At 39.1% G+C, this 18876-nt stretch overlaps 1 long non-coding RNA gene across 1 annotated transcript in view; it reads right to left on the reverse strand.

Annotated features, from left to right (window-relative positions):
- Positions 1-4493: 4493 nt before the first annotated feature.
- Positions 4494-18876, reverse strand: part of LOC131132445 (uncharacterized) — a 68813-nt gene continuing 54430 nt past the window's right edge. Inside the window, exon 3 of the long non-coding RNA XR_009130367.1 lies at positions 4494-4640. This is a non-coding gene — a long non-coding RNA (uncharacterized LOC131132445). The remainder of the gene's footprint in view (positions 4641-18876) is intronic.

Here is an 18876-nt window from a genome sequence, read left to right on the forward strand (position 1 = left end):
GGCTGCACGGGGTACAAGTGGTTAGCGCGCAGGCCACACAGCTAGGAGACCTGAGTTCAATTCCTCCACTCCGTGCATGCGTGGGTTTTCTCCGGGTACTCCGGTTTCCTCCCACATTCCAAAAACATCCTAGGTTAATTGGCGACTCCAAATTGTCCATAGGTATGAATGTGAGTGTGAATGGTTGTTTGTCTATATGTGCCCTGTGATTGGCTGGCCACCATCAAGGGTGTACACCCTGCCTCTTGCCTTTCATACCTAGCATGGAGACTGGCTGCCGAGCCGACATAATCGAGTGAAAAAAAGGTTCTTCTCCTATTCAGTGTGGAAGTGGTACATCCTTGGCCTCTTTGTCCTTCTGCCCCACTCTGTTTAAAGTTTATTCATTCATTAATTTTCTACCGCTTATCCTCACCAGGGTCGCGGGGGTGCTGGAGCCTATCCCAGCTGTCTTTGGGCGAGAGGCGGGGCCGAGAGTGGAATTGAACCCTGGTCTCCTAGCTGTGAGGTCTGCGCTGTTTAAAGTTTAGAATAAGTAAATTAGAGGGTCTAACTGGTTAGCTTGCTAAAAATGTTTTCTAACTATGATAATATTCCATTTAAAAATCGGAATTCCTACTTTTTGGAAAATTTATTTATCATGATTGGGTCTGTATCAATTAACAGTGATAAATAAAGGATTACTGGAGTCTACAATAGTTTACCACCAATGTCTATTGTATTTATTATTTACATTCTTATGTATATTTAATTATTACAAATTATAAATGTAATATTTTCTTCTTATTTTTTTTAAATAGGGAGCACAATTTGAGTTTTATTTATTGATTTTATTTTCTTTAGGAATCGGAATTCTACATACAGTAACATCAATATTTAATAAGTGAACTTGAACAGGACACGCTCCAGTGAGTTTTTGTTAGTGATCATGACTGACGGTTAGTAGCTGCTAGTTTCTCTGTGCCAGCACTTTAAGGAAAGTCTTACTTTACAAAACGTAATTTATTGCTGTATAGCGGAAAATGTAATTGAAAGCACACGTCCTTCCCAAAATAATACAACAAAGCCAAAGCCTTTTAGAGCTAAATAGAGATTAAAATTACAGCCCATTAGCGTGCACACATGAGTATTTGTGCTAAATAACATTAATTATGCATCCACTCAGTGTGTTGTGGAAGCTTTTGAAGTGCTCCCCAGTAAATGCTATGAAGTACTTCCATGCCACTCATAATGTCAGTCCATTGTGAACACGTTTGTCCCTGACAGGAAACATTTGTATCATGTTTTCAAAAAATAATTATATTTTAATAGCCATGAAGGTAACTCTTGTTTAAAAGGTGATTATTTGTGGCATCTTTACTCTTAATCTCATTTTGTCGCTGTAACACCTCCTGGTTAAAAAACAAAAACCCTCAAGACAACCTTGTGTCAGATTATTGATTAGGAACAGCCAACGCAGCATGGATCAGTCACATGGCGGTCGCTCTCATAAGACCATATATCTACACCAGGGGTGCACATTCTAAAACTAAAAAACAACAACAACAACAGCAGAAGCAAAAATGGGGAAATCAGCAATAATTTTGCAAAATAAAGTTGAATTATTAGGAGAAAAACTCTTAGGAGAGGTGCAAACAAGAAAAAGTCATAATTTTACAAGAATAACATAGGAATATTATGAGGAAAACGTAACGCATTTTAGTAGCATAAAGTTGAAATATTGAAAAAAATGACTTTTTTTCATAATATTTTGACTTACAAACAAAATAACAAATACATTTGTAATTCTTAACAAAATGGAGGTGCTTTGTTAATATTCTAAGTGTAAAGTCAAAATATGTGAATAAAGTTTTAATAACAAGTCAATTTACAACAAAAAAAAATGAAAAAGTAAAGTCAAAGTAAAACTGTTGTAATTCTAAGAGAATAAAATCAAAATATTAAAAGAAAAGTCATATTCTAAAGAGAAAAAAGTTGCAATTTTACAATAAAAATTAAGAAAAATATATGATTTAAGTTAAATAATTAGGAGAAACTATACTCAACAAAATAAAGTGATTTTTTAATTAGAATTAGTATTAGGTAGGGGAAGAAGTTTGACATCTGAAACTGACATTTCATTCATTTCAACATATGAGGTGTTCCACAAGGGTCTGGCCTAAGACATCTGCCATTTAACCTTCATCATCAACTCTTTACATGCAAATGACTTTATGACTTACAACAAAACAACAAATACATTTGTAGTACTCAACAAAATAGGGGTGCTTTGTTAATATTCTCAGCATAAGTCAAAATATGTGAATAAAGTTTTAATAACAACAAATCAATTTACAACCAAAAAAATGAAAATTAAAATCAAAGTAAAACTGTTGTAATTTTAAAAGAATAAAATCAAAATATTAAAAGAAAAGTCATATTCTAAAGAGAAAAAAAGTCGCAATTTTACAAGAAAAATCAAGAAAAATACACAATTTAAGTTGCATAATTATGAGAAACTATACTCAACAAAATAAAGTGATTTTTAGAATTAGAATTAGTATTAGGTAGGGGAAGAAATTACAATATGAGAATAAAGACAAATTTGATATCTGAAGCTGACATTTCATTCATTTGACATGTGGTGTTCCACAAGGGTCTGGCCTAAGACATCTGCCATTTAACCTTCATCAACTCTTTACATGCAAATGACTTTATGACTTACAAACAAAACAACAAATGCATTTGTAGTTCTTAACAAAATAGGGGTGCTTTGTTAATATTCTGAGCATAAAGTCAAAATATGTGAATACAGTTTGAATAACAACAAATCAATTTACAACCAAAAAACTAAAACAAAAGTAAAATCAAAGTAGAACTCATAATTTTAAGAGAATAAAATAAAAATATTAAAAGAAAAGTCATATTCTAAAGAGAAAAAAGTCGCAATTTTACAAGAAAAATACATGATTCAAGTTGCATAATTATGAGAAACTATACTCAACAAAATAAAGTGATTTTTAAAAGTAGAATTAGTATTAGGTAGGGGAAGAAGTTATGAGAATAAAGACAAATTTGACATCTGAAACTGACATTTCATTCATTTGACATGTGGTGTTCTGCAAGGGTCTGGCCTAAGACATCTGCCATTTAACCATCATCAACTCTTTACATGCAAATGACTTACAAACAAAACAACAAATACATTTATAATTCTTAACAAAATAGGGGTGCTTTGTTAATATTCTGAGCATAAAGTCAACATATGTGAATAAAGTTTGAATAACAACAAGTCAATTTACAACAAAAAAAACTGAAAAAGTAAAATCAAAATATTAAAAGAAAAGTCATATTCTCAGGAGAAAATAGTCGCAATTTTACAAGAAAAATCAAGAAAAATACACAATTTAAGTTGCATAACTATGAGAAACTATACTCAACAAAATAAAGTGATTTTTAGAATTAGTATTAGGTTGGGGAAGAAGTTATAATATGAGAATAAAGAAAAAGTTTAAACTGACATTTCATTCATTTGACATGTGGTGTTCCACAAGGGTCTGGCCTAAGACATCTGCCATTTAACCATCATCAACTCTTTACATGCAAATGTAAGACTTTCAACACTTCTACCTTCAAATGACTGTCCCCAAGTGACCCCCCCTTAAGTTTGAAACATGACATTTTACGTTCGGATCAAATACAAAACAAGTTAAAACTACAACCAGAAGTTTGGAGCAGGCTGTCAACTCACGCGCTGGAATCTTCACAGGTTGCGATTAAACAAAAAAAGCTAAAACGTAATCTGACAGTTGCGGTTCAGGCAGAAGGCTGCTGCAGGAGTTGTGAGCAACGCCACAAAAAATGTGCACTGGCGCTGTTCTAATGATGCAAGAGCTGTCACTGCACTCAAACATTTTGGTTAATGTAGCTTTCCCTTGATAGCTTCTTTCTATATTTCTGTAACTGCTTTTAAAATAAACCCAAAGGTATTCTATTTTTGTAAAAAAAAAATATAAAATCACACTATATTTCTCGTGACCTTTTATTGGCATTTGCAATTTTAATGCCTCCTACTTCATTATACATCTGCAAATGCCTCATCTATGAATACTGCATTAGGAATAAATTACTCGCTAGCAAGGCTAAATGTGTTGGCTTTTACACGTAGTGAATGAATTCACCCTGGTGTTGTTGTATAATCACGCTCATTATTGAAATAATCCTATTGAACCTTCAGATTAGAATCATATTCTTGTGATCAGCCAGATATCAAAGCGGGATTACCGGGGTGGTATCTCGGATTTCCTAGGAGATTAACATCTGAAACACTCATTATAATCTAAGAATATCATTTATGTCCCGATTGATTGTTGACAGAGATGAAAATGATTTTTGTGAGAGAGATAAACAGATTGAGAGTCAAGTGTCATCGCAGCGATGGGATCAGAGAGTCTACCCTGCCCGGAGATTTGATTGATGTCACTCGTCGCGCTTCCGTGTCCATGACAACGAACCTCGGCGTGTGACTTGAAATGTGATAGTTGATTGGTGGGAACATTTTTGATTTCACAGTCTGAGGACGTGTTCTTCTTCAGCAGAGGACAATCAACGACGAGATGATCAGATGGAGTGTGTGTTTTAAAGGCTGACTGTGGAGGACTCTGACACCACAAAGCAAAACAAGACATCACTGAGTGTGTGTTTCCACTTATAGCACACACATTCACCATGTCTCATTTAGCCCAACCCTTACATGTCTTCTACTAGTATGTGCTTTGATCAAATTAGAGTACACGGTGTAGAACAGGGGTCTCAAACTCATTTTTTAAAAACAGAAAAATTAATAAACTTTGCTTTGGTTCCGATTTTCTACAAGACAATGATAAAACATTCCAGTGTTCTCAAATATCTTAATTTATATTTTTCTACACAAAATAACAAGTCAATTTACAACAAAAAAACTGAAAAAGTAAAATCAAAATATTAAAAGAAAAGTCATATTCTAAAGAGAAAAAAAGTCGCAATTTAACAAGAAAAATCAAGAAAAATACACAATTTAAGTTAACTATGAGAAACTATACTCAACAAAAAAAAGTGTTTTTTAGAATTAGTATTAGGTAGGGGAAGAAGTTATAATATGAGAATAAAGAAAAATTTCAAAATAAGATGAAAAATAAATAAATAAATCAAGAAAAAAGAAAATAAATCAATCAGTAATAAATAAATATAATAATAATAATAATAATAATAAAACTTAAGAAACCACATATAGTTGGTGGGTAGACAAATTATTTTTTTCAGATTAAAATGAACAAAGCATTATTAGAGCCCTGTAGACATGACAAAACACGACTATAGTCACATTTATACTCTTTTTATTTACAACATATTGCGCAACTGCAGGGTCTTGAGACACATGCTAACTCGCAAACTAGAGAGCTAGCAACCTAAACGGTAGCCTTCAAGTTATTTCCTTTAAACTTAAATAGCCAAAAACTTACCACTTCCACACGGATAGGGAGGATAACTATTAACAGTTATTTAACCTTTAACATGAACATTAATCAAATGTAATAATTTTTTCTGGGTACATGATACCATACAGCATCCATATCAAACTTGTGCGGGCCGCACTAACATTAAACTTTCATAGGGGGCCTCAAACTAGTGTCCTGCGGGCCGCATTTTGCCCGCGGGCTGCGTGTTTGAGACCCTGGTGTAGAACATCCCCGCATCACGTCTGACAACATTTTTCCCCCAACCAACAATTCATTAGCTGGAAATAAAAGTCAAAAGCCGAGGCTTGACCTCACAGAGTGGGCCCCTGTCCACTCTGCGGGACTATTTTTACATTATTTCCAATTAAGGCTGAGAGCCTTGAGGAGGGGCGGCTCATTTTTGTCACATTAGAGTTAAATTAGCACATTTTTTAAATGGCAGACACACCAGATGGTGCTCCTCCATCCCACTGTGAAGCAACGCTTACTTTGGAAGCAACACACACTATTTAACTTTAGAACATAAATGCATGCAATAAAGTTGATATTCAACTGGATTTGGGTTGGTGTTGAAATCATAATTTTCCTCCCTTTGGGATCAACATGGGAGCTACATTGCCTAATGGGGAAAACAAGCTTACACTCGTCAGCATATGGCGGTGAAAATTTTGCGGCTTTTGGGAATAGAAGGTTAAAATAAAAAAAAAAATATGGCACTTTTTCAATAACTGACATATTGCATATATTGCATATTGGAAAGAAAGCCAATATTAAGCATCTCCCTGAATTGTAGCCATCCTGCTCAATCTAAATATTTAGACCAATTGAAAAATAGCTACAATGTACCTTTTGCACATTTGGATCTTAATGAGGTTTTACGTAGAGTTCAATTCCACCCTTGGCCATCTCTGTGTGGAGTTTGCATGTTCTTCCCGTGCATATGTGGGTTTTCTCCGGGTACTCCGGTTTCCTCCCACATTCCAAAAACACATTCCAAATTGTCCATCGGTATGAATGTGAGTGTGAATGGTTGTTTGTCTATATGTGCCCTGTGATTGGCTGGCCACCAGTACAGGGTGTACCCCGCCTCTCGCCTTTCACACCTAGCCTGGAAACTGCTGTGCCAACATCATCGAGTGAAAAAAAGTTATTCTCCAATTCCGTGTGGAAGTGGTACGTCTATGGCCTCTTTGTCCTTTTGCCCCACTCTATTTAAAGTTTAGAATAAGTCAATTAGAGGGTCTAACTGGTTAGCTCGCTAAAAAATGTTTTCTAACTATGATAATATTCCATTTAAAAATTGGAATTCCAACTTTTTTGAAAAATTAATTTATCCCGATTGGGACTATATCAATTAACAGTGATAAACAAAGGATAACTGCAGTCTACAATAGTTTACCACCAATATCTATTGTATTTATTATTTACATTCTTATTTATATTTAATTATTACAAATTATAAATGTACAAAAAATGTAATTTGCTGGCGATCAGTCCTTTTTAGGATAGAAGGTTAAGATTTTAAATAAATATGGCATTTTTTAAATAATTGACATATATATATATCGCATATCGGAACGAAAGCCAATATCAAGCATCTCCCTAAATTGTAGCCATCCTGCTCAATCAAAATTTTAGACCAGTTGAAAAATAGCTAGAATGGACCCTTTGCATATTTGGTCCTAATGAGGTTTTACGTAGAGCTACAATATGCAAAAGCAAGAAGGGGGAGTATGACAAAAAGCACTTTTTGCTTGATGCGAGTGTTTCCAGGAGGCTATTGGAAGTGGTGAAGATGGCTTCAAGAAGGGCATCAACTGTCTGGAACTGATGGCCATTTTTATTAACATCCCTTGACATCCATCTCCAAATGTTCTCTATGGGATTTAAATCAGGAGAACATGTGGATGGTCCAAAAGAGTGATTGAAAGTCCTTTGCCCCACCGTTTGACAACCCTGCACCAGTGTTCCACTGAATGCCAAAGCACCCCAGATCATCAGATGATGACGCCCCACGTCTCCGCACTCGAATGACATCTTCAAAGAATCCAACATGTTGCATCCAGGATGATAAAGCCTGCACAGCTAGCGTGTTTTTATGCTCCAAATCCTTGCCTTAGTATGATAGTATCCTAATTAATAAACACTCCAGGCTGGGAGGGTGCCGGAGTGAATCGTGCTGCTTGTGGTGATTGACAGATAGATTAATATTGTTAGACCCCGGAGAGATGTGTCACATTGCACTCGGAGCCATTGTTACTCGTTTCAAGGACAATTTCTCCACTTTGACTCCTCTCTCAAGGAGAAGGAGGAGGGGCCGAGGGGGTCACAATCATTCAAACCGATGTCTCATCACAGGAGTGAAGCAAGAGAAGCCCATGGGAGATGCAGCACTTCGGACAAGAATCACTGACACCTTTGCGTCACTGTGAATATTGCTTTGGTGGATGGTGGCAAAAAAGGGGAAGAAGCGTCTTTACTAGCGGTGCGATACTTGACAAAACGACAAATCACAACATCACAAACTCACCACACACTGTAAACAGTCTAACCCTATGGGTTATTTGATATTGTACCATATATCACATGCACCCGGCAACAAGAAGAGGCTCGGCGGTTAAAGAACGACTTATTTACACCTTCTACTGTTTACATTTAATGCATGACTATAATACGTGCATTTATGCCAAGCAACAGCAGGCATCACCCCCTAGCTTCACTAATGGGAGAGCTTCCCTCTTCAAGGGACCGACAAGATATTGAACTCCAAAGAAGCTCATGCAAAATAAAAGATAAGTCTGTCTGTTGTCACAGCTGCACAAAGAATATGAGGAAAAAGCAGGAAGGAGGCATAAACCCCCCCCCCCAAAAGGAGGCACTGACAGTGTGGGAGAGGGAATACTGACTAGAAGAAAAAACATTGCTTTGGGAATTATGATCGATGTCTTGTGGTATACTATAGTCCAGTGTTTTTCAACCTTTTTTGAGCCACAGCACGTTTTTTATGTCGGAAAAATTTTGCGGCACACCAATAACCAACATTATTTGCTTCTTTCAGCTTTTTCCTGATTACGGACTCGCCACAGCAGATCCTTTTGATCCGCATACTAATTAAACCAACAATGTTACCAAATGTCACCACTACCTCTCACGTGCATCACTAAGTCTATTAGAGGAATGAGGCAATCAGCTACGTGTTGCCACACGGACGAATATTACATTGCTCTGCCAGTCTTTACACCAATGACACGCGACAATGACATAATATTTGCAGAAAATTATTAATACGTGTTAATTAAAAAAGTGATATTGAATAATTCCTCACGGCACACCTGACGATTTCTCATGGCACACTTGTGTGCCGCGGCACAGTTGTTGAAAATCACTGCTATAGTCTATTATTAGTCAAAACATCATGAAGTTTTGACTGTGATACATAGTATTCTATATGTAGTGTTCTATGTGTACTCATGAAATCAGCCATGGTATGTCCGACATGATAGAGTGAAAAAAATTATCCACCCATTCTGTGTGGAAGTTTCTGGCTTCTGAAGTTCAGAAGGAATACATTTGACTGCACGGCGGACGAGTGGTTTGCGCGCAGGCCTCATAGCTTGGAGACCTGAGTTCAATTCCACCGTCGGCCACTCTACAAGTGAAAGACAGCGTAGTACCGACACAACCGGTAACTGGACAATTATACATTTTTACTTTTATTTTTTTATGTTGGAAATATTGGATACTTGACCTAGTAAGTTCAATCCCACCCTCAGCCACTCCGGTACTCCGGTTTCCTCCCACATTCCAAAAACATGGCGACTCCAAATTGTCCATAGGTATGAATGTGAGTGTGAATGGTTGTTTGTCTATAGGTGCCCTGTGATTGGCTGGCCACCAGTCCAGGGTGTACCCCGCCTCTCGCCTGAAGACAGCTGGGATAGGCTCCAGCACCCCCGTGACCCTCGTGAGGATACATAAGCGGTAGAAAATGAATGAATGAATGAGAACAATGAGCTGTGGCTAGGACACCCGAGTTCAATTCCATCTGTATGTGGAGTTTGCATGTTCTCCCCGTGCATGCGTGGGTTTTCTCCGGGTACTCCGGTTTCCTCCCACATTCCAAAAACATGCTAGGTTAATTGGCGACTCCAAATTGTCCATAGGTATGAATGTGAGTGTGAATGGTTGTTTGTCTATATGTGCCCTGTGATTGGCTGGCCACCAGTCTCACTCGAAGACAGCTGAGATAGGCTCCAGCACCCGCTGCGACCCTCGTGAGGATAAGCGGGAGAAAATGAATAAATGAATGGTTAGCTCACTTGCTTGTCAGGTTGCTAACAGTTGCGCAATGTGTTGTAAAAAAATGAAGGTGTAAAGTCATGTTATGTTATGTCAACAAGGCTTTAAAAACATATTTAGAAAGTCAAAAACATGTTCTAACTTTGAAAACATTCTATTTACTAAAATTGAATCCTATATCGCTGAAATTCATTTATCACGGTCGGGTCTGGAACCAATAACAGTGATAAACGAGGGATGGCTGTACTCTCTGCTGCAATATTCCTCTCGGAACTCGTGTCTGTGACTCCATTGAAGTAAATTAAGTGGACCTCTACTGTTTCTGGTCTAAATAGCAGACGGAAGCAAAGACATAGCGGTTTTCTTAACAAGGACAAACGTCACTGATGAATGTGTTTCTTGTCATCCTTTGGGCATCCTCTGTATTTTCTCTTGTTCAAGGACATCAAATCAATCAAGTCCAAGAAAAGGCTTTTACAAACTCTCCTGGGGGGTATATTTCACTTGTGTGAGCCTGCCTTTTTTATTTTATTCCTTCCTCAACCTATTCCTGCGGCCTGTTGAAGTACAAGTTCTCCTTCACGTTTTGGGAACACAGAAAGGATCTTCACACTCAATGTGCCACATCATCTGCACTGTTATTTTGTTGGAGTTTGCCTGCTGCACAGTTGCCTTCAGCCTAACCGTAGCGCGATGAAGAGCAGAACATGTCCTCCTGTTGTGAAACCATGCTGTTGAATGCAGCACGGCCAAGGACAGTGCCTCAGAAGCCGCTTGTTGCCCTGGCGACTGCATTGAAGTCATCTTTGCTGCCTGGCTGCAGCCACAATACTGTTAAATCCTACTGTGAATATCCTCCACTGTGCTTGTGCTTTATACTTCTTCTTTTTAACAACCCTTGATAATCAAGTTAGTGCGCCGAGGTACAAAAGTGCCCAAGGCATCCTCATCAAACCAAATAAGACATTTACATTTGCTCTCCACAGTGCATTAACCAATTTAGCTCTACGACCCGCTATCCCAAAATAAGATCAGTCACAGCGGCCAACTGGAGCAAAAACACTCCTCATACTCTTGCAAAACTGAATTAAAAATAATAAATGTTGTTGTTAAAGCTGTATTCCCTGAAGGGAAACAATGTTCTCTTCACGGTTCACAAGATTGGACCATGCTGGTATGCTGACCTTTACTCTTATCTCCGTTTCTTTTTACTTTTTAACCACCACGTGGGAAGCAGCAGCATGACAGCGAACAATGCGAGCCAAGGGTTATGTCGTCTGGTTGACGGCAAACTGAGAAATGTGGCAGCTGCGCACATTCATATAACAACTAATATGGGAAAGATACCAAGTGATGATTACTGGAAGCATTACTATAGAAACGGACATTGCACAGCAACCGCAAGCTAATATTTTGGCTGCGGCTACATAAGAGGGGAAATATGGCACTTACTAAATCACCTAAGGGAGCTTTTCACAAAGTTGTCCTCCATGAAATGGTGGGTACACATTCAGGGTGGGCGCATCGAACTTGGGGCAGGTCTGAGATAAATCCAGACAAATATTACACATTCTCCTAACCTGTTCACCATAAGCATGTGAAAAGATCATTTTATGAAGAATAGTGGCAAATAAAACCTTGCATTCACAAAACAGTGATAACGATAGTGATGATTGGACACCACATTATTTTTAGATATCAGTACATACAACATAAATAAACATATACAAAGATAACTGTCTCATAAAAAGTGGAAAATAAGACCACACTTTTACCAAAATATACAGCTATGTCAGTAATAACAATCATGATGATTGGACACCATATATTTTTTAGATATCAATTCATACACCATAAAAACATATACAAAGATAACTCAAATAAATAGTGCCAAATAAAACCTTGCTCTCACAGCTATGTCAGTAATAACAATCATGATGATTGGACACCACATGATTTTTAGATACCAATACATACACCATAAAAACATATACAAAGATTACTCTAATAAATAGTGCCAAATAAAACCTTGCTCTCACCTAAATATACAGCTATGTCAGTAATAACAATCATGATGATTGGACACCACAGGATTTTTTAGATATCAATACATACACCATAAAAAACATATACAAAGATAACTGTCTAATAAATAGTGGCAAATAAAACCTCGCTCTCACCTAAATATACAGCTATCTCAGTAATAACAATCATGATGATTGGACACCACATGATTTTTAGATATCAATACATACACCATAAATAAACATATACAAAGATAACTGTGTAATAAATAGTGACAAATAAAACCTCGCTCTCACCTAAATATACAGCTATCTCAGTAATAACAATCATGATGATTGGACACCACATGATTTTTAGATATCAATTCATATGCCATAAAACACATATGCAAAGATAACTGTGTAATAAATAGTGGCAAAAAAACTTGCTCTCACCAAAACATACAGCTATGTCAGTAATAACAATCATGATGATTGAACACCACATGATTTTTAGATATCAATACATACACCATAAAAACATATACAAAGATGACTGTCTAATAAATAGTGGCAAATAAAACCTCGCTCTCACCTAAATATACAGCTATGTCAGTAATAACAATCATGATGATTGGACACCACATGATTTATAAATATTGTTACATAATTAACTTAAGTTTTTATTCACATGATTTGGTCTCGTAAGTATAGCCTTGCTTCTTGCTTTGCAGCTGGTGTGTGTTGGAAACAAAACGCAAGGTGTTCAAGCGCTTCCAACGGCAATTGATGTTCCTAAAGTTCTTGTCCTTCATCAATATTATCAGTGCAGCTGAAATTGTGTGCATATTTTGCAAACAGCACATCAGTAATAACTTCCCCTGCAATCATTTTACAGGAAGCAATTCCAGTCCATATCAATAAAACTATGATCCAATATCAATGATTAAATCATCAATCAAGAAACACAATATTGCTCAATATTGTAGCAAATGGAATTTCCATTTGACCTACGACTAACAATTTAAAAATACAGAATAGCAGATCCTTGTCAAGATGTCTGCAGGTTCGGAACACGTGGACCGTTGGAACAGTGAATCACAACTAGTGGTGGGGGCGACCCACTTCCGTTTTCAGTGGGTCACAGGGCTAATCTAGCTCTCTGAAGTGGATTTTTTTTCATGCAGCAGGGGTGTCGTCTATTAATATGTGGGGACAACACTGTAGTGATGTTTGAAACCACATATTTTGTGCCTCTTATAGCATCTTAGTGATCTATTTAAATGTCATATTTATGGAAATCGGCATGTAAAGTCGCTGATGCTAATTGCTAGCGCATATATGGGATTTTCAATGTAGATTATCATCAAGATGGGCTGCACGGCGGTCTAGTGGTTAGCGCGCAGACCTCACAGCTAGGAGACCAGGGTTCAATTCCACCCTCGGCCATCTCTGTGTGGAGTTTGCATGTTCTCTCCGTGCATGCGTGGGTTTTCTCTGGGTACTCCGGTTTCCTCCCACATTCCAAAAACATGCTAGGTTAATTGGCGACTCCAAATTGTCCATAGGTATGAATGTGAGTGTGAATGGTTGTTTGTCTTTATGTGCCCTGTGATTGGCTGGCGACCAGTCCAGGGTGTACCCCGCCTCTCGCCTGAAGACAGCTGGGATAGGCTCCAGCACCCCCGCAAAATGAATGAATTAATTATCATCAAGATTGCACATTTGTTTATATGCATTTTGTTTGTATACTACGTACTACTTCAAATTTAAACTGCACTGTCCATCCATCCATTTTCTATGCCACTTATCCTCATAAAGATTACTGGAGCCTATCCCAGCTGACTTCAGGCGAGAGGCAGAGTACACCCTGGACTGGTCGTCAGCTCAAACTGCATTGTCTATTTATTAAATGTAAGATATATGAGAGGTTTGAGTTGAAATATTTCCACAAATTGGGCCACCGCTTGTCATTAAGTGGTTATAGTGGGTCATGCAGCCAAACCAGTGGAGAACCACTGTGTTGGATGATCATTAAAAAGTCTATTTTGCATATGAGTGGGCCTTTAAACAAACACTAGCTGCTGAAAACAGCAAATTAGGCTTAAAATATACCACATTTTAGCCTTTATGGTTCACAGACACATGTCTTGATTGTCTCTATTTTGTGGCGTGTCTTATTGAGAAAAGGACCTTTGCCTGACACCCACTATTGTATTTGTGAATCATTTATTTGACTGTGGAAATGCAATAATGGCACATCTGTCTGTGTTTTCAAAATCTAGAGGCTGAAAAACCATACAAGTGTGGCTTTATTGCATTTTCCCCAAATAGAATAAAGGCTTCACAAATGTGAAACTGTGTTATAATGAATATCTAGCCTCTGTACGATAATCAAGTCCACATTTGAGAAGTTGATTCCATGTTAAATGGAAGCAGAGGCTGATGAATCGGAAGCTAATTTCAGCGTCGTAAATCCTCTTTAAATTGTCTCTCATTTGCATAAAAGCCACATTCACAATAAATGAATAAAAATTTATGTCTTTATATTGGAAGACAATCTCCCATTGGTTTCATTGTAAAAAAAAAACAAAACAAAAAAAAAAAACAGTGCGACCCAGAAATACCGGAAGTAAAGAAAAACTTTAAAAACTTGCAAAAAAATCATCCAAAAGTTTTTTTTTTCATCCCGTCCCCCTGGGGGCTTTGTAATTTCCCCATTCATGACGCAGAAAAGTAAAAGCACGCAGCACAAAAAAAAGAAGGCATGCTCACAGAAAGATCTAAAGTACATTTCCACCACTTGTCACCTCTTAGTCACCCAGCTTGTGACCATGCCGACATTGTTAAGTGCGCCAGGATGCAACCTAAGTGCACACATGACTTTTTGTAAAGGACTCTAAATGACACGCTTTTAAGAACAATTATCCTCAGAGGCTCACAGCTACAAATAAATGATGTACAAGGGAGGCAAAGTAGCGACCTCGGCCGTGGTTAGCATAATTGAATTTCAAATGATCTTGTTGACTGTTGAGGAAAAGGTAAGCCATTGAGAGCGTGTAAATGGTTCACCCATTCGGCACACCTCAGTAATATAATCACTGCTGGTGATGAAGTGGAGAGGACAAGTAACATGCAACAGGTCACAAATCAAGTCCAGACAAGACGTATTTTTAAATTCTCTCTTGGTGATGGATGACAGTGATGGATGTGCATGGAAATATCCCCCCCCCCGTCCGGAAGTCCGTAATGATGCACATAAAATGAGATCTCTCGGCAGGTGGCATCCTGTCCTTGGCGTAGGAACAAAAAGTCAAATGGGCATACATTAGCTGGCGGCCATCCCTGAGGACTGAAGGTGTCAAAAGTCGCAAGACTCAGAGGAAAGAAGGATTCTTTTTCAGCTCCAAAACAACATATGCTCACGAGTAGACTGTGCCATCCACCCTGGGGGGCGCTTTACCTGGCAGACGCTGGCGAAAATACCAAATTTGGGTGCAACGCTGACTTCTGGTTAGGGTACACACTTCCATGAATTAAACACTGCGACCGTCATTGAAGAAAATGATGGTATCCTTGCACATGTTAAAGGATCTGCTTCTATGCAAGGTCCAGTGATAACTAAAATAATTTGCATGGCATTGAATTATTCCCGGTGGCACGGCAGTCTAGTGGTTAGCGCGCAGACCTCACAGCTAGGAGACCAGAGTTCAATTCCACCCTCGGCCATGTCTGTGTGGAGTTTGCATGTTCTCCCCGTGCATGCGTGGGTTTTCTCCGGGTACTCCGATTTCCTCCCACATTCCAAAAACATGCTAGGTTAATTGGCCACTCCAAATTGTCCATAGGTATGAATGTGAGTGTGAATGGTTGTTTGTCTATATGTGCCCTGTGATTGGCTGGCAACCAGTCCAGGGTGTACCCCGCCTCTCGCCCGAAGACAGCTGGGATAGGCTTCAGCACCCCCCGCGACCCTCGTGAGGAAAAAGCGGCAGAAAATGAATGAATGAATTATTCCCCACAATTTGACATTATCTCTCTTGCTTCCCAAATGTAACAAAATAACCAAGAACACATTTTGCACTGATTCCCATATAAAATTGCAGGGGAGGGTTTGGGTGGGGGCATGGGAAAAAGAAATAGGCCCGACTGTGTTGCCAGTAACCAATGTCACCTAATCTCCCCCTGAAGGACACCCATCAAAGATCAATTTATTTCCCTAAATGCTATTCATACATCCATCTCTGCATCCGTGGGCGCCCGGGGACGCTGCATATCAGAGCGGGAATCTAATGTTGGCGGGGGGGAAGACAACACGGTGACATGAGAGAGGTGACAGAAACAACACAATATCAAATAAATTGAATAGCTGAATGACGTGAGGGAGAAATGGATACAATATTTAGCTTTGCTCTGGAGACTATTATCCGAGGCGGAGCTTAGCTTTTTATTATTCAAATGAATTATCATTTTAAAGCAAAATAAGTATGCTTCTTAATCTCGGCCCCCGGATATTTCCAAATTATTGGTTTAAGCATGGAAGCTGTAGGATTTGCAATGCTGTTTTTAAATTCATGTTTGTTTTTGTCATCGGTCATTTTTTTGCTTTATTGCAGACGTCAATGAGGTCATATTCATTCATTCATTCATTTATTAATTTTCTACCGCTTATCCTCATTTTCTACCACTGGCCAGCTAATCACATGGCACATATTGACAAACAACCATTCACACTCACATTCATACCTATGGTAGACTTCACCACCTGAAGGTTGTATTCTTGGTTGTATCCTTGGGCAAGATACCGACGCCCCAGTTGTTCCTGATGCTGTGTCAACAGTAGCAGAAACCCACCACTTAAAAAGTACAGAAATTTGCATTAAAATGTTTTTTTTAGTGTTTGCAGTACATGCAAAAGCGGCAACTCCTTGCACTTTGTAATTGCTGAGCACACACGGGACAGGCAGGCTTTGTTTACCATCACGCAAAAGCCGCAGATCAATTACTCTCACTCTCTCTTCTTGATTCCTCTTTTGATAATTGCAGAGTAGAAAGATGTGTGGTTACACTTCTGCCAGCTCGGAGACACTTTGGACAGGGCTCAAAGTAAACGGTGAGGTGGGGGAAAAAAAAAAAAAATCACTGGCGGCATCTTTTAGTAATAATATGATCGGCATAGGGAAAGGGAACAAAAAAAAAAAAGAATCAATACTATTAAAAATGAAGGATGGTCTGACAGAAAACCTTTCAAAGTGTCGGATTCAATAAAAAGGATGGCGCTACGCTAATTAGCCGGTGTCAGGGAGGCACAGCGCTCCGACGTGACCTTGTGTGGAATTAATATGCACACTGAAAGCAAGCGTCACATTGGCAGTCAATCTCATTAAGATGGTTGCTGTGTAAACCTGGCACTACAGTACACCGGACACACACAATCCGTAAAATTACTCCAAGTAATTACAAAATAAATAGGAAATATGTTTCGGAATGCTCGGAGAACAACAAGGCAGTGTGACTGCTACTATTTCTCGTGGGTTAGCACACATATTTTGCGCTCTAACCTCTTGAGAAATCTATTACTCAGTGTTTTGGAGGTGGGTGGGATCACCTGGATGCTGTATCAGCCACCACGGGGGGTGGGAGGGGGGGTTCTTGCCCGCCTGCTGGCGTCAACTTGGAGTGAAGGTCAAACACGCGACCCACGGAAGTAAAAGTGCAAACGTGGGAAGGAGTCCTGCTGTTGCTGTGAGCCACGCTTGTGTACGACGGCGCGGGCGAGGCGTTATGTAAGGAAGCCGGGATAAGGAAGAGGTTGCGGCCGCCCACTAGGGGGGCTCTTCATGCATTCCGTGCTGCTGCTGCTGTTAAGCACACATCTCATGTCCCACAAATGACCCTAACCTTTGCTGTAATACACTAGAAGATTCTCGAGTGGCACAATTGAACTTGGATAAATTGTCTCATATTTCACATCCTTTCATATCTTGACATAAGATCGTAGCGAAACAACAAGAAAACTACAAAACCACCAAAATAATATTTTATCTTGTTTCTCCGACACATATAAATCAATATTACACTCTTTTCCTTGATGTTTTCTCACTAAAAAGGACGTATTATGTCGTGGTGTGTCATGAACGAACGGGTCAAAAGAACTAGTTCTTTTTTGAGAATTAAATGAACAAGGTCACCACCCCGAAAATACCTGTTCAGTCCGTTTAGTTGCAAATGCTTTTTTTTTGATTGGCTGGAGTCAGTTCACCGTTCCTATTGCAGGGCAGGGCTATCTGCATGCTTGCCTGTCTTATCCTATCGTCGCGCCTCGCTCTGTGGGTGGGTGGGGCAAGCTGACTGAAAGACCGAGACCTAGAGATTGACCGACACTGTCGGTGACCACGTTCATTCCGTTCACAAAAAAGAACTAGTTATTTTGACCCGTTCGTTCATGACCGACACACAACTAGTCATCACGTATTGTTGCGTTGTTGAGTCGGAACGAACGTGAACATGAGTGAACGGACTGACTGGGGGAGCTCACAGTCTAACGATCAATTGACCGAAATAAACAAAATGAACGGATCATTTTACTGAATGAACCAGAATGATCCGATTCACTGAAATGAACGTTTTTGCCCACCACTACTATTACGCTCATTTTTGGCCCTGGTATTTGGTCTTGCGTTGTGGAGTCCTATAGAGCAGCTACACACAATAACCCACACAGAATGCTTTCTAGATCTTCCAGCTTCTGAACCTCTTCATGGAAGTGTTGCCACTTCCATGAATTTCCTGCTTCCCACCCAAAAGCTGTATTTAATTCATTCCACCCATGGCCCGCCTCCAGGCGCGCTCACTCTGCTGTGATTGGTCACACTCCCAAGCGCTCCCGAGGACTTCCAGATACGTAGGTCCGCATTTAGGTAGGTAGGTCTGCAGCCCATATAAGGAAATCCGATCGTATTGACATCAGTAGAACTGTGGTTAACATTTTGACTTGACACTAGTTTTGTAAAATGACTGCTGATGTTTCAATATTTCCCGATTTTTTGGTTGGGAAATTATTGCTGCGGGCCAATAAAACAGCCGCGGGCTGCACT

Source organism: Doryrhamphus excisus, chromosome 7, assembly GCF_030265055.1.
Source record: "Doryrhamphus excisus isolate RoL2022-K1 chromosome 7, RoL_Dexc_1.0, whole genome shotgun sequence".
Lineage (NCBI taxonomy): Eukaryota > Metazoa > Chordata > Actinopteri > Syngnathiformes > Syngnathidae > Doryrhamphus > Doryrhamphus excisus.